The sequence below is a fragment of the Halichoerus grypus genome, chromosome 1, assembly GCF_964656455.1.
Source record: "Halichoerus grypus chromosome 1, mHalGry1.hap1.1, whole genome shotgun sequence".
Lineage (NCBI taxonomy): Eukaryota > Metazoa > Chordata > Mammalia > Carnivora > Phocidae > Halichoerus > Halichoerus grypus.
In genome coordinates this window covers 13,836,179-13,850,318 of record NC_135712.1, presented here as the reverse complement: position 1 = coordinate 13,850,318, position 14,140 = coordinate 13,836,179, and the positions used below count along the sequence as shown (strand labels likewise).

Sequence of the window (14,140 nt, the reverse complement as noted above, 5' to 3'; positions counted from 1 at the left end):
CTTGTTAGGGTTTACAGTTTACCATGACAGACAGACAGACAGGAATCAGAATACTGACAAATATCTGTTTTGGCTCCAGGGTGAGTACCATGCAGGATCTTAGGAGAGTGTGTACCTCCCCCGGAAAGGCACAAAACAGAAATGTCCAGATGGAAGTATGCTGTCATCCAGACCTGACAGGGGCACCTGGGTGGTTCTGTCAGTTGAACATTCAACTCTTGATTTCGGCTCCGGTCATGATCACAGGGTTGTGAGATCGAGCCCTGCATCAGGCTCCACGCTCAGTGGGGAATCTGCTTGAGAGTCTCTCCCTCCCTCTGTCCCTTCCCCCGCCTGCACTCAAATTAATAAATAAAATCTTTAAAAAAAAAAAAGACCTGACAAAGCAGAGAATAATGACAAAAAAAGATTTAGCAGGGAAGGGGCAGGGGGGAACCTGAATCAAAAGGATAACTCTGGGCTCAAACAAAGCGGGGAACAGATACATAATAATAAAATAATAATATTCTGGGAAGGCAAGGCAGAGCAGCGTGGTGAGGGGGGTGTTAGGGGTTCAACTGTGCCCCCCCAAAATATATCTTGAAGTCTTAACCCTGGGGTTGCTGTGAATATGAACTTATTTGAAAATAGGGTCTTTGTGCAGACTAATCAAGTTCAGATGAGGTCACATTAGGTTAGGGTGGGCCCTCATCCAACAGCTGATGTCTTCATAAGAAGAGAAAATTTAAAGACAGAGACAGACCCAGGGGAGGGTGTATCAAGATGGAGGCAGCGGCTGAGGTGATGCAGCTCCAAGCTCAAGAACGCGAAGAACACTGGGGTCGCCAGATGCCAGGAAGAAGCAAGGAAGGACTCTTTCCTAGAGTCTTCGAGGGAGCGTGATTCTGCCAACACCTTCATTTCAGACTCCAGTCTCCTGGACTGTGAGAGAATAAATCTACTTTCAAGCCACCCAGTTGGGGCTACTTTGTGACCACAGCCCTAGGACAGCAGCCAGGGTGGAACGTGGGGAAAGCCCTGGACTGGGATTCTTGTGGTGGCAGCAAACAGAAAAACAGAGGAGGACACTTTCATCGTGAAATTTCTAACCGAATAACCACCTATGATCCAGGCCTGTTGACCTGAATCTCAGTTTCCAAACCTGTTGAATACGTAGGTGCCTCGGACGACATCAGTGATCCTAACACTGAAGGGATCTGGGTTTCAACATTCCCGGGGTCTTTTTCAACTCACCCAGCAGGGGCAGCTCCAGGGTGTCCCTACAGGAGGGCAACACAGAAATTGCAGGCATTCGGGGTGGGGCATATTGCAGGTTAGCTGAGCCAACTGGGCTAAATGCTAGTAACTCACTCTGGCCCCCTTCCCCCACCCAGTATGATGAACACATATTTCTAGTGCAGCCAGTGCTGAGTTGAGAGCCACCCTGGGGTGGGGGCGGGGGGAGGTCAGGGTAAGCACAGGATTTATGTTTAAATGCACTAGGAGCATATTTAATGGAGATAATGGGGATGGAGAGCACTGGGCAAGATTCTTCAGGACTGACACCAAACCCTCCTGCTGAGATGTCACCCCAGTGAGAATCACCCACTCAGCCACCACTGCACCCCTTGGGTGTGCTGGGGGTGGGATCAGGCAGCACCCTCTGCACGTGACATGGAGGAGGGAATGGGACCCCCCCCTCCCGGCACCGAGGAGCAAATCCAGCTCCCCCGGAGTCCTGCAAAGCCCCAGGGGCCACGTGAGTGCCAAGTCACCTGCCTCGCACGGGCGCCACCTCCCACCCGCTCCACGGGCACCCAACTGTTCCAGCACCCGTCACCGCCTCCCCCGCCCCTGTCAACACAAACGCCCACACCCAGGCACGAAGCAAAAATAACCAGGCGTCTCATAGCGATGGCTCATCCCCTTCCCCAGGGGAGCTGTGCCTCTCCCATTCCCCAGGAGGACCTCAGAGGAGCGAGCAGGGAGGGGAGGAGGGGAGGGGAGGGGCAGGGAAGGGGAGATGAGGGGCAGGGGAGGGCAGGGAAAGAAAGAGGAGGGGATGGGGAGGGGATGGGAGGGGAGGGGAGAGGCAGGGCAAGGAGAGGGGCGGGGCAAGGGAGGAGAGGAAGGGAGGGCGGGGCGAGGAGGAGGCGGGGCAATGAGGGGCGGGGTGAGGCGGGACTGGCGAAGCTTGAGCTCCAGATCCGTCCCCAGTGCTTTGTCTGAGCCGTCAGAGGCTCATCTTTAAAGGGAACAAAAGTCAGAGGCTCTGCCCTTACGGGAGCGCTACCTGTTCCTCTCGCTCAGGAGGAACTATCTGGAACGGCAGCTCGGCCGCTCGGCAAGTTCCCGCGTTAGCCTGCAATCTCTGCCCACACCCTGGCCTCCAGGCCCCTCCCCACCCCGCAGGGGGTGTGTGTGTTTATTTCAGGCAGGTATATTGGTGCCCGGGCAGGAAGGAAGGGCCCAGCCCCCCGTTCCATGTAACCCCACACCAGAACCAGCATCCTACGAGGCAGGGCCATCAGAGGATCTCCTAATCTGAGCGGTGGAATCAAGACCTGGTACTGTGGGTTCAGCTGTGTCCCCCCCAAAAGTTGACGTCCTAACCCCTCCTACCTGGGAATGTGACTTCATTTGCTCGGGCTGCCCTCACGAAGTTCCACAGACAGGAGCTTAAACAACAGAAATCTAGTTTCTCACAGTCTGGAGGCTGGCAGTCCAGGATCATGGTGTTGGCAGGACCGGGTTTCTCCTGAGTACTGTGTGTGTGTGTGTGTGTGTGTGTGTGTGTCCAAATTTCCTCAACTTAGAAGAACGCCAATCAGACTGGATTAGGACCCACCCTAAGGGCCACCCTTTTAACGTACTTACCTCTGTAAAGGCCCATCTCTAAACGGAGTCCCTTTCTGAAGTTCTAGGGGGTTAAGGCTTCAGCACATGAACTTGAGGGGGACACGATTAGCCCGTGACAGTGACCTTGTTCGGAAACTGTTTACATTTTACCATTTGGCCACTGCAGATGCAATTAGCTGAGGATGTACTGGAGGGAGGGGGGCCCCCAAACGCACATGACTGGTCTCCTTGTAAGAAGGGGCAGAGACGAGAGGGCCACGTGGCTATGGAGACAGAAACTGGAGTGATGTGCCTCGAGGCCCCAGGACGCCCAGGACTGCCAGCAACCCTCAATCTAGGAGAGGGGTCTGAACACACTGACCCTATAATCTTCAGAGGGAACAAGGCAAGGCCCGACAACACCTCCATCATGGAGCCCTCGTCTCCAGAACTATCCGAGTACAGGTGTGTTGTGTTAACTGCCCCCGGGTGCCGGACCTCATTAGCGCAACCCCAGGGAACTAAAGCCTAGGAGCCCCGGGTTGAGCAGTTTGGTGGAACGGAAGGTTGGGACCCCTGAAGCCACTTAGCAATAGACAGAAAGGCTCGATCAAAATTATTAGCTTTTAATGAAATTCGGAAACTGATTTACAACACAGCGTAGCAGAGCGCTCATCAGCACTGTCTCCACAGCCAGAATGGCTGGGCTCAGGTCCCGGCTCTGTCACTCACCAGCCACCCCACCCTGGCCAAGTCATGCTCTCGGAGCCTGGGTCTTCCTCATCTGTAAAAAAGAGGGTAATAGTAATAATAATAATAATATCTAGCTACTACTATTATGAAAATCAAATGAGGTACTATTATAAAGCACCATGTGCCCGGCACATAGAGCCCAAGCTATAAACGGATTTCATCAATCCTAACAAAGAGTTGTGTCACCAAGGCATGCTTCTCTCAGTTGTATGTAACATCCCTAAAAACCCTTCCTCGGGCCTCTCCCATCCTGGACTGATCACGTGCAACCCCCAAATGTACCAAATTTTCCAGGCAGAGAAGAGCAAAAAGAAAAATAGTACTAACGAAATATTCCAAACTATTAAAATCCCAAGCTTAGGGGCGCCCGGGTGGCTCAGTAAGTTAAGCGTCTGCCTTCAGCTCAGGTCATGATCCTGGAGTCCCAGGATCCAGACCAGCATGAGGCTCCCTGCTCAGTGGGGAGTCTGCTTCTCCCTCTCCCACTGCCCCTCCCCCCCCACTTGTGCTCGCTTGCTCTCTCTCTCCCTCAAATAAATAAAATCTTTATTTTATTTATTTATTTATTTATTTATTTATTTGAGAGAGAGAGAATGAGAGACAGAGAGCACGAGAGGGAAGAGGGCAGAGGGAGAAGCAGACTCCCTGCCGAGCAGGGAGCCCGATGCGGGACTCGATCCCGGGACTCCAGGATCATGACCTGAGCCGAAGGCAGTCGCTTAACCAACTGAGCCACCCAGGCGCCCCATAAATAAAATCTTTAAAAAAAAAATTAGGGCGCCTGGGTGGCTCAGTTGGTTGAGCGACTGCCTTCGGCTCAGGTCATGATCCTGGAGTCCCGGGATCGAGTCCCGCATCGGCCTCCCTGCTCGGCAGGGAGTCTACTTCTCCCTCTGACCCTCCCCCCTCTCATGCTCTCTCTCTCTCAAATAAATAAATAAAATCTTTAAAAATAAAAATAAAAATAAATTAAAAAATAAAAAAATAAAATCCCATATACCTGGCTGCTAGGGAAAGGGGAAAATATTTTTAAGAAAATGTAATCTGAGGGGCGCTTGGTTGGCTCAGTCAGTTAAGCATCCAACTCTTGATTTTGGCAGATCCGGTCATGATCAGAGTCATGAGTTTGAGCCCAGCATGGGGCTCTGCACTGGGCGTGAATTCTCTCTCTCCCTCTGCTCCCCCCCCGCCCCCACCCCCAGCTCATGCATGCACACACTCTCTCGAAAGAAAGAAAGAGAAAGGGAAAATCTAACAGAAAGAAAGAAAGAAAGAAGAAAGAAAGAAAGAAAGAAAGAAAGAAAGAAAGAAAGAAAGAAAAGAAAGGAAAGAAAGGGAAAAAAAGGAAAGGAAAGGAGGAAGGAAGGAAGGAAGGAAGAAAATCTAACCGAAAGAAAGAAAAATCTAACAGAAAGAAAGAAGAGAAAGAGAAAGAGAGAGAGACAGAAAGAGAAAGAGAAAGAAAAGGAAGGAAGAGAATCTAACCTGAGAATCCATTTGAAAGTGATGAGCATTGGCAGTGACTGGCAGAAGCAGACAAGAGGCGCTATCCCAGCCCCGGGGATACAGAGGAGGGTAGCAAGTCAGGTCCAGGTAAGAAATACCACCTGGCGACCTTCAGACACAGGTCTGCAGGTATGTAACACAAAAAGTATCTCCCTTATGTGGGATGCACTGAAATTTCCTATTCTACTGCAGTTTTTTAAATGTTATCATAACAGCCCTAAATAAACCAACAAATACCTTATAACCCAGTTTGAAAACCATGGACATGACCCTCTGCAAGACTCTTCCTGCTCTTTTTCTCCAAAATATCTAACTTAAGAAACTAAATTATAAAGAAAACTCTTAGCACTTCCTTTTCTTTTCCAAAGTCTAGGATAATCTTCTCTAAACACAGAGAATCTTGAATGTTCTAGAACAAACCACATAAACCACATAAGCTTGGACAATTAAAGACTATGCAGGGTTTCCAGAGGGCTAACAGCTCTGCTCTAAAAAGTTAGTAAAATCTAACATTTACTCGTTTTCATCATTCTTATCCTCTAGAAATTGATTTATTTTGCTTAACAGACATTTTTACACGTGTGCCATATACACGAGTGCCATGTATCAGGCACTATTTTAAACTCTTCACAAATATGAACTCAATCTTCACAACAACCCTATGAGATAGATGAACTGTATTATGCCCATTTTACAGATGAGGAAACCACTAGCCCCAAGTGAAGAGCCACCGTTCATGCCCAGGCAACTGAAACTGAGCTCCATGCTCTTACCCACTAGACCATGCTGTGGTATGGTTTTGTTGTTGTTGTTGTTGTTGTTTTGGTTTTTGGTTTTTTGTTTTTAGAGAGCATCAGTGCAAGCAGGGGAGAGGGGTGGAGGGAGAGGGAGAGAGAGAAAATCTTAAACAGGCTTCACACCCATTGCGGAGCTGACACTGGGCTTGATCTCACCACCCTGAGACCATGACCTGAGCCGAAAGCAAGAGTCAGATGCTGAACCGCCTGAGCCACCCAGGCGCCCCTAGACTACGCTGCTTTAATCTCTCAATTTTCTCACTACCTCAGAGGCCCATGTTCATTATTAAGCAGAGCTCCTATTGAGTTTTGATGCTATCTATCATCTTGAAAAATGCAAACTTTTTTTAAGTAATTAATTTTGTAATGGAGATATAATATAACATTAGTTTCAGGTGTACAACATTAACGATTCAATATATGCATATGCTGCAAAATGATCAACACACTAAGTCTAGTTAGCATCCATCATAATGCAAACTCTTAATCAGGACAGCACAGCCACCCAAGAGGGGAACTTACAAGCTCTCACCCTCTCCGTCCTATCCATTCCTCCCATGTTCTTTAGCAGCGGAATCAAACTGCCAAAATAAGCTCCTTAGAAAACAGATCATACCTGTAGTAGAAGAGTGAATTTCTGAATTTATTTTAAAGGAGTCTCTTGTATAGGAATCATGCCTGTCGGCTGTTTTCTTTACATCAAACCAGATCTGCCTGCAAAAACAAGGTTCTGGCACATTCTCCCAAAGGACCACAACAGAGGGACATTTCTCGGGGGGGTGGGGGGGGAGTCCCCTTATATCTCAAAGCTGCTCTGATCCCACCCCTCCCTCCATCCCCAATTCCTTCCAACCCATGATCTGAGAGTTGAAATTAAGAACAGACTATAGAGTAGAGGGGCGCCTGGGCGGCTCAGTCGGTCAAGCGTCTGACTCTTGATTTCAGCTCAGGTCATGATGGGGTCCTGGGATGGAGCCCCATGTCAGGCTCCCTGCTCGGCGTGGAGTCTGCTTTTCCCTCTCCCTATCCGCCCCGCCCCCCGCCATGCTCTCTCTCTCTCTCTCTCTAATAAATAAAATCTTTAAAAAAAAAAAAAAGAACAGACTATAGAATCAAAGTTGTTTGCCCCCAAACATAATGCAGACCCAGGACTAGAGAAAGTAAAAACTGTTTTCAACAGAAAAAGCAATTATCTAATCAAACTGGTTGAATGGGAGAATTGGCAAATTCGAGGTTCTGGATTCCAGGGTTATAAAGGGGAGCCACCAACCGCTCCCGGGAGAGGAATGCAACTGCTGAAAATGCGAAGTGACTAGGCAGAAAGAAAATAAAAACTCATTTTGATTCCAATTTTGAAACAACTACAGTCCTTAAATCCTTCAGGATTTGGATGGCAGAGCGTGCGCCTATAGGTCTCGGTGTGGTCCCTGCCAGCCTCGCTGAGCTGCCTTCTCTCGGCAAGACACAGGCCTCCTGGAGGCCGACGCTGGGAGGGACGACAGGACAAAGGCAACTCTGTTCAACTAGAAAGCCTGTGTTGGAAGACGGCAGAGATGGGAGGGAGATAGAGCCGCATTACTTCTTGCTTCCAACTCTCCTCATTTCTACGGCGGGCATCCATGTAGCTTCCAAACTCACCTCGGGGTTCCTTCCGACACAAGATGCGGGCGGAAGGGCCTCACCTGGTTGGGCCACTCTTTCCTAGCTTTCCAGAGACCTGACGAACACTTCTACAGAAATCCAAGATTCCTGTGCCCTTGACCAAAAAAAAGAACCTCTTACACTTTATTCTCTACTTTTCCCCATTTCTTCACAATCTAGCCATAAGCAACCCTCCAAAACCATGACCCACCATTCCATTTCCTACCTCGCCACACCACCCTCCCCTTGGCCTGAAATGCCCCATCCTCTCTCGTCCATCTAGGAAAATCAGGCTCATCCTAAGCCCAGCTGGAAAAGGCCCACCTCTGGGAAGCCTTCCTGACCTCCCCGTTGAGTTAGATACTCCGTCCTCCATGACCCCATGGCATAGCGGTTCTCAAAGTGTGGTCCTGGAGCCAGCTGTCTGTGCCCTAACGAACTCTCCAGGTGGTTCTGATGCCCGCTCAAGCGTGGCACCCACTGCCACACTCATAATCAACACTTTATCCTACTTCCACCTACTTGGCTTAGGAGCTTCGTCTTTGTAAGCCCCTCAGAGCCTGGCACAAGCTAGACACAAAGAAACACATGCTTGCTGATTAACCTACTGAACCTCTTCTAGAACCGGAAAGGGCAGTGTGAAATCAGCAACTTTACAGGCCAGCAAATCTCCACGTCCAGGTTCAGGCCCACAGTGGCAGCAACAGCCAGGAATCCTACAGAATAAAACCGGAGTCGGTCGGCACTCTCGCGAACAAGCGATTCAAGAAAAATGAATGCAAGGCTCCCAGTCACGGCCACCAGGTTAGCTGCCTTGCGCAGGTCAAAACACACTCAGGAAATGCTGGGAACAGCTCCGGCTTGTGTCCTAGAAGGGGTCTTCGCTGGCTCCATGGGGACAGTAGAGTTGACTCATCCCCACGGGCTCCCCAAGGGAGGGAATTACCCAAGTGTGATCAACCTGCAATATCTGATATATGACATCTTCTTGCCTCATCAGAGCTACTGATCCCAAGTGCCAACACTTGCTTTGGGCAAAACCCAACATGCTATGGGCACCCACATAGGATCTGAAGAAAAAAAAAAAAAAGGAGGAGGAAGAGAAGAGGAAGATGGACAAAAGGAAGTTAGAATGAAAATGAGTAAGAGTCAGGGCAGCAGAGCAGAACATTCTCAGAACTGTAAGTTAGTGTGTACTGGGTTCTGTCTCTGCCCGGCCCTGAGCCAAGGGCTTAAATACTCACAGGGTGAAGGGTACAGCCACAATTCCCTGCTCCATCACTTGATCTCAGGTATCCATGTAAAAAACTTAAGACAAGAGGCACCTGGGTGGCTCAGTCAGTCGAGCATCTGGCTCTTGGTTTCGGCTCAGGTCATGATCTCAGGGTCGTGGGATCAAGCCCCCCAATGGGCTCCATGCTCAGCGGGGAGTCTGCTCGAAGGATTCTCTCCCTTTGCCCCTCCCCCACTCTCTCTCTCTTAAGTAAATAAATAAATCTATTTTTTAAAAAAAGGCCATCCCATCACATAAAAACATTGGTGGAGAACACTATTACTTTTTTCCCTCATCCTGGAAGGGGTGTCCCCCAAACCTATCCCCCGACCCTAATCCCCAGAACCTGTGAATATTACCTCATATGAGAAAAGATACAATTGAGTTAAGGATCTTAACCAAAATGCAATCACATGCATCCTAATGAAACAGAGGCAGAGGGAGATTTCAGAGATGTAAGAGAAGGACACACAGACAAAGGAATGGGAGCACAGAGTGCCGCCACCAGTCAAGGAACGCCGGCAGCCCCTGGAGCTGGAAGAGGCAAGGGACAGGTTCTCCTGAGAGCCTCGGAGGGAGTGTGGCCCTGCCCACAATGTTGATTTTGAGCCAGTGATACTGATTGTGGACTTCCGGCCCGAAGAACTGGGAGGAATAAATGAGTGTTGTTTTAAGCCACCAAGTGTGTGACTTAGGAAACTAATCATTAATCACTTCACTTCTCATACTAGCCGGTATTATCTCCATCCTATGGACATGGAAACCTGGACTCAGCAGGAAGGGACACTGGGCTCCCAATCGCGGGGTCAGGGCAAGCCAGGTGCCAACTCCGTCCATCTGATCTTCCCAACACACCGTGCTGGCTCCCGCGAATCGACATGTGGGTTCCTGTGGCCTTTAGAAGTAACCTGGGAAACAGTCACCCCGGTAACATTGTTTCTATGAAAAACATTCTCCAGGTTCCAAATAAAAGACAAGAGGAAGTTGAGCACACCACCATGGGGGAGAAGAGAGTGCGCATCCCAGAGACCAGTTTTCCACTTAGAAACGAAGCAATGCAATTAACCCATTCACTGATGGGTCCAAGTCGCCCGGTCATACACGTCACAGACAAGCAGATAAGATGCCCCCTATTCTCTGGGCATCAGCATTTAAAGAAAAGTTGTAACTCATCCTCAAGCTCCCGACACTCCATAATAAACCCCAGAGCCCTCCACTTGAAATCCCCAAGAGTATTCACAATGTACATGGCCCTGTGATACCCCAACAGAGGGCTGCTAAAACCAATGATCATAGGTTTCCTAAGGAAAAGAATTTGGGGTGGTGGGAATTAACACTAAATTAAATTACCAATCGGGTGAGTTTAAAATATACCTTCACACTCTACTGCAACACTAAACCAGCTGATGATGATGGTTGGTGGAAAATACGGAATATACTGAACATAGTTTTGTGTAGACAACGATTACACGCATGAAACAAAAACAGATGCCTAGTAAACACTAGGAGGTACACTAGTTTGTTCAATGCTAATAATAAGCACATGAAAAGATGCTCAACATCACTCATCCTTAGGGAAAGGCAAACTAAAACCACAATGAGATACCACCTCACACCCATGAGGATGGCCATTAACAAAACACAGAAAACAAGGAATGGTGAGGATGTGGAGAACTCGGAAGCCCTGCGCACTGGTGGTGGGAATACAAAATGGCGCCACCACTGTGGAAAACAGTATGGTGGTTCCTCAAAAAATTAAACATAGAATTATCATCTGATCCAGCAATTCCACTTCCGGTGTATACACAAAAGAAACGAAAGCAAGGACTTGAGATACTAGTACACCCATGTTCACAGCAGCTTGGCCAAGATATGGAAACAACCCAACTGCCCATCATCAGATGACCGGATCAACAAAATGTGGTCTATCCATACAAAGGAATATTATCAACCTCAATAAGGAAAGACACCTGCTACAACATGGCTGAACTTTGACGACATGATGCTAAGTGAAATAAGCCAGCCACAGAAGGACAAATACTGCATGATTGGACCTATAGGAGATCCCTACAGCAGTCAACTCAGGGACTCTGGGAGGGGGGCATGGGGAGTTAGTGTTCGATGGGTGTGGAAATTTCGTCTGCGAAATCTCAGAGCAGTGTGAGTACTTAATGCCACTGAACTGGAACCATTTAAAAATGGTTAAAATGGGTGGCAAGATGGCGGTCGCTGCCTTTGCTCGTGCCGTGAGGGCAGCATCAGGAGTCTTACAGCCCTTGAACATTCTGGTGTCTTCAGCCTATCGAAACTGTGTCAAGAATGCCTGTCTCAGCTCTGCACTGTCCACCCGACATTTTAGTTCTCTTCAGACACCAATTGTTTCCTCTGCTCCTGGACTTAGCACATGTGTCAGAAAACTGACATGCGGGCATACTACAGCAATCCTCAACAGAGCGGCCCCCTTGCTTCCAAACGTCCTGAAGCTACCAGTCAGAACTGTAACGTACTTCAGTTCACGGAAAGGGAAAAGAAAGACCGTGAAAGCTGTTGTCTATAGGTTTCTTCGACTTCATTCTGGCCTGTGGCTGAGGAGGAAGGCTGGTTATAAGAAAAAATTATGGAAAAAGACGGCTGCAAGATAAAGGCGCTTGAGGGAATTTGTGTTCTGCAATAAAACCCAGAGTAAGCTCTTAGATAAAATGACAACGTCTTTCCGGAAGAGGCGAAACTGGTATGCTGACGATCCTTATCAGAAGTACCATCGGACAAATCTGAAAGTATAGATCAGAAATTTTATGACTTCTAGCTACTGAAGATGTATCTTCGTGTATATGATGTCATTGCAAAATGGAATAAGTACAAAACTTGATGTAAATTGTGCCAGTTGGTCTGGAAACACACAGTTCCAACATTAAACTTATTAAAGTTTTAACACAATGGATTAAAAAAAAATGGTTAAAATGGTCAATTTTATGTTCTATATATTTTACCACAATAAAAGACCAGCAACAGTAGCTATTTAAGATTGGTAAGTTTACAGGTGAGGTTCTATTTTTCTTTCGAGTTTTAAATTTTCATTCATGAAATTATGCCTTCTTAAAAAAAAAAAAAAGAAGGCGTATGTGGTATTAAATATCAAAAGAGGGAAAAAATGTGACTGTCCTAGGCAGGCCAACTCATTGAAGACCCACAGCTTCGGGGATCAATGGAATTCCCGTGGTAATGACCTTTCTCACTTCTGTAATATGAATTATTACAAAGTAAAAATCCAATTCCCTCTCCATGTTTATGAAAGCCATGCCTTTCAGACAGCTGAAGCAACAAAGCCGGCCAAAAGCACTTCCCAGCCGTCGTCCGATTGGAGATTTATACCGCATATAAACATAAAGAAACATTATGTAACGTAAGCTGTGGGGCAGGAGAAGAAAGCTGGTCTGGGAATCAGAAGCTGAATTCAAGATCAGCTTCACCCACTGACTCCCCTTGCTGGACCAATTAAAAACTCTCCAGGCGTCTGCCACCTTTTCCATAGGCGAAGTAACACCTGCTTCATATGGTGACAATAAATCCTGAATAGGACCCAGGGCTTACAAATGTCAGGGGTTTATCCACAGCCTGAGTAAAAGAACACAGCCTGCCACAGAGCAGGGGCTTAATAAATGATCCACGCTTGCTTCCTTTCATTCCACAAGTATATGAACTCACACATCAAGTGGAGCTATGCTTGCTTATTCCTCAACGTAAGAAGGGACGGATTGCTTGGTTTACTCTCAATTACCTCTGTGAGCTTTGGTTTTCACATCACAAATGATGACAAAAAACACACGTATACGCAACTGAGCCTCTTGAAGTAAAGGTGAGCAAGAACTCTAACTGTTAAGGAATTATTCATCATGTCCCTCCTACAAGATTATTAAATATTCTCCTTTATGTTCTAGGGGAGCCTTTGTTTCTGGACCTTAGGCTCCCATTTTTCTCAATTGGAACAGTCCTTGGCCAATAGTTCTATCCTAATGGGATCATTGGAAAGAACAACTGAAAACAGGTGGTAGGGATGGGCAGAAAACAAACAAAAGAATTGAAAATAGTGAGGAAGTGTCTTTTGATGCGACCCATTTATTTATTTATTTTTAGATTTTGTATTTTTATGTAATGTCTACACCCAACATGGGGCTTGAACTTACAACCCAGAGATCAGGGGTCGCATGCTCCACTGACTGAGCCAGCCAGGTGCCCCTTGATTTGACCAATTTAAATAACAAATTAAACATCTGTTTCTCCATTGTGGTAATTAATATTACCCAGTATCTCAACATGACAAGTATTTCAGCGACAACCGCGAAGACCATAACTCACTGACTATCTGTAAAAGGAATCTCAGCAAATTCTCAAGCAACCCCAGTGGACCATCCTCATTCGGGGCTAGAGATAGCTTTGTCATGGCACCCAAGACCGTGTTTTTAAACAGTGGTAACTCCTCTGAAAAAGAAGACTTCTCTTTTCAACCTTTCACGCCCCACAAAAGGACCTGCACGGAGAAGGAAATCAAACAAAACATCTTGTTGCATTTTATTCTCTCTTTACGAACGTTAGGAAAGAATAGAGCCACACCAAGACATAAAAAGGGCCCCCTGAAACTTTATGAGGTGCAGGGTTTGCCAAATAGAGCTTAATGAACTGAACAGTTAAATGCTTTTACAGAAAAAAAATCCCAAATCGCGCTGTTAAAAGGGGTCTGAAAAAACACAATGCATTGATAGAAGTAGCAGAACTTCTCAAAGGAAGGACAAGTCAGAGGAAGCACCCGATTAAGACTCCTTTAAGGAAGGTGTCTAGACGTTGAAATTAAGAACAAAAAGAACATGATTCCAGAGCAGAAGCATGATGACGTAACAGGACTCCTGGACAATCCTGGACACCACCTGACGAGCTTCTAGGCTTCAGTCTGCTCTTTAGGAACCGGGGGACTGTGGGCAAAGCTCTGATGCTCAGTCTGCTCCTCGGTCAAGTAGAGACAATACTGCAAACCCAGCTTACCTTCCGGGCATCATAATTCCCATCATTCAGACGGAAAAAAAAAAAAAAAAAAGCCAAGACAGGATCAAATCCGACGGCTAGTGTATGTCAGACCCCGAACTCCAAAATCGATTCTACCTCCCAGGCCAATGCTCTTCCTTGCTAGGTGCAAGGAGCACCAGGGTTCCCCTTCATGCGCTGGTGATGGTTTGGATCCTGAGAGCTTTGAAACAGGAAAATGGAAGATCTGATTAGAAATGGAAGGGATAATCGGTTTACTCTCTGCCAAGGTTAATAAGCAAAGGAGCTAAAGTGCACTGAGCCCGTACTATGCCCA

At 47.3% G+C, this 14,140-nt stretch overlaps 1 protein-coding gene and 1 pseudogene across 8 annotated transcripts in view; one reads left to right on the top strand and one right to left on the bottom strand.

Annotated features, from left to right (window-relative positions):
* TIAM1 (TIAM Rac1 associated GEF 1) overlaps positions 1 to 14,140 on the bottom strand; it is a 373,738-nt gene that overhangs the window by 330,230 nt on the left and 29,368 nt on the right. The window lies entirely within an intron of this gene.
* LOC118521865 (large ribosomal subunit protein bL35m pseudogene) lies at positions 11,003 to 11,739 on the top strand (annotated as a pseudogene).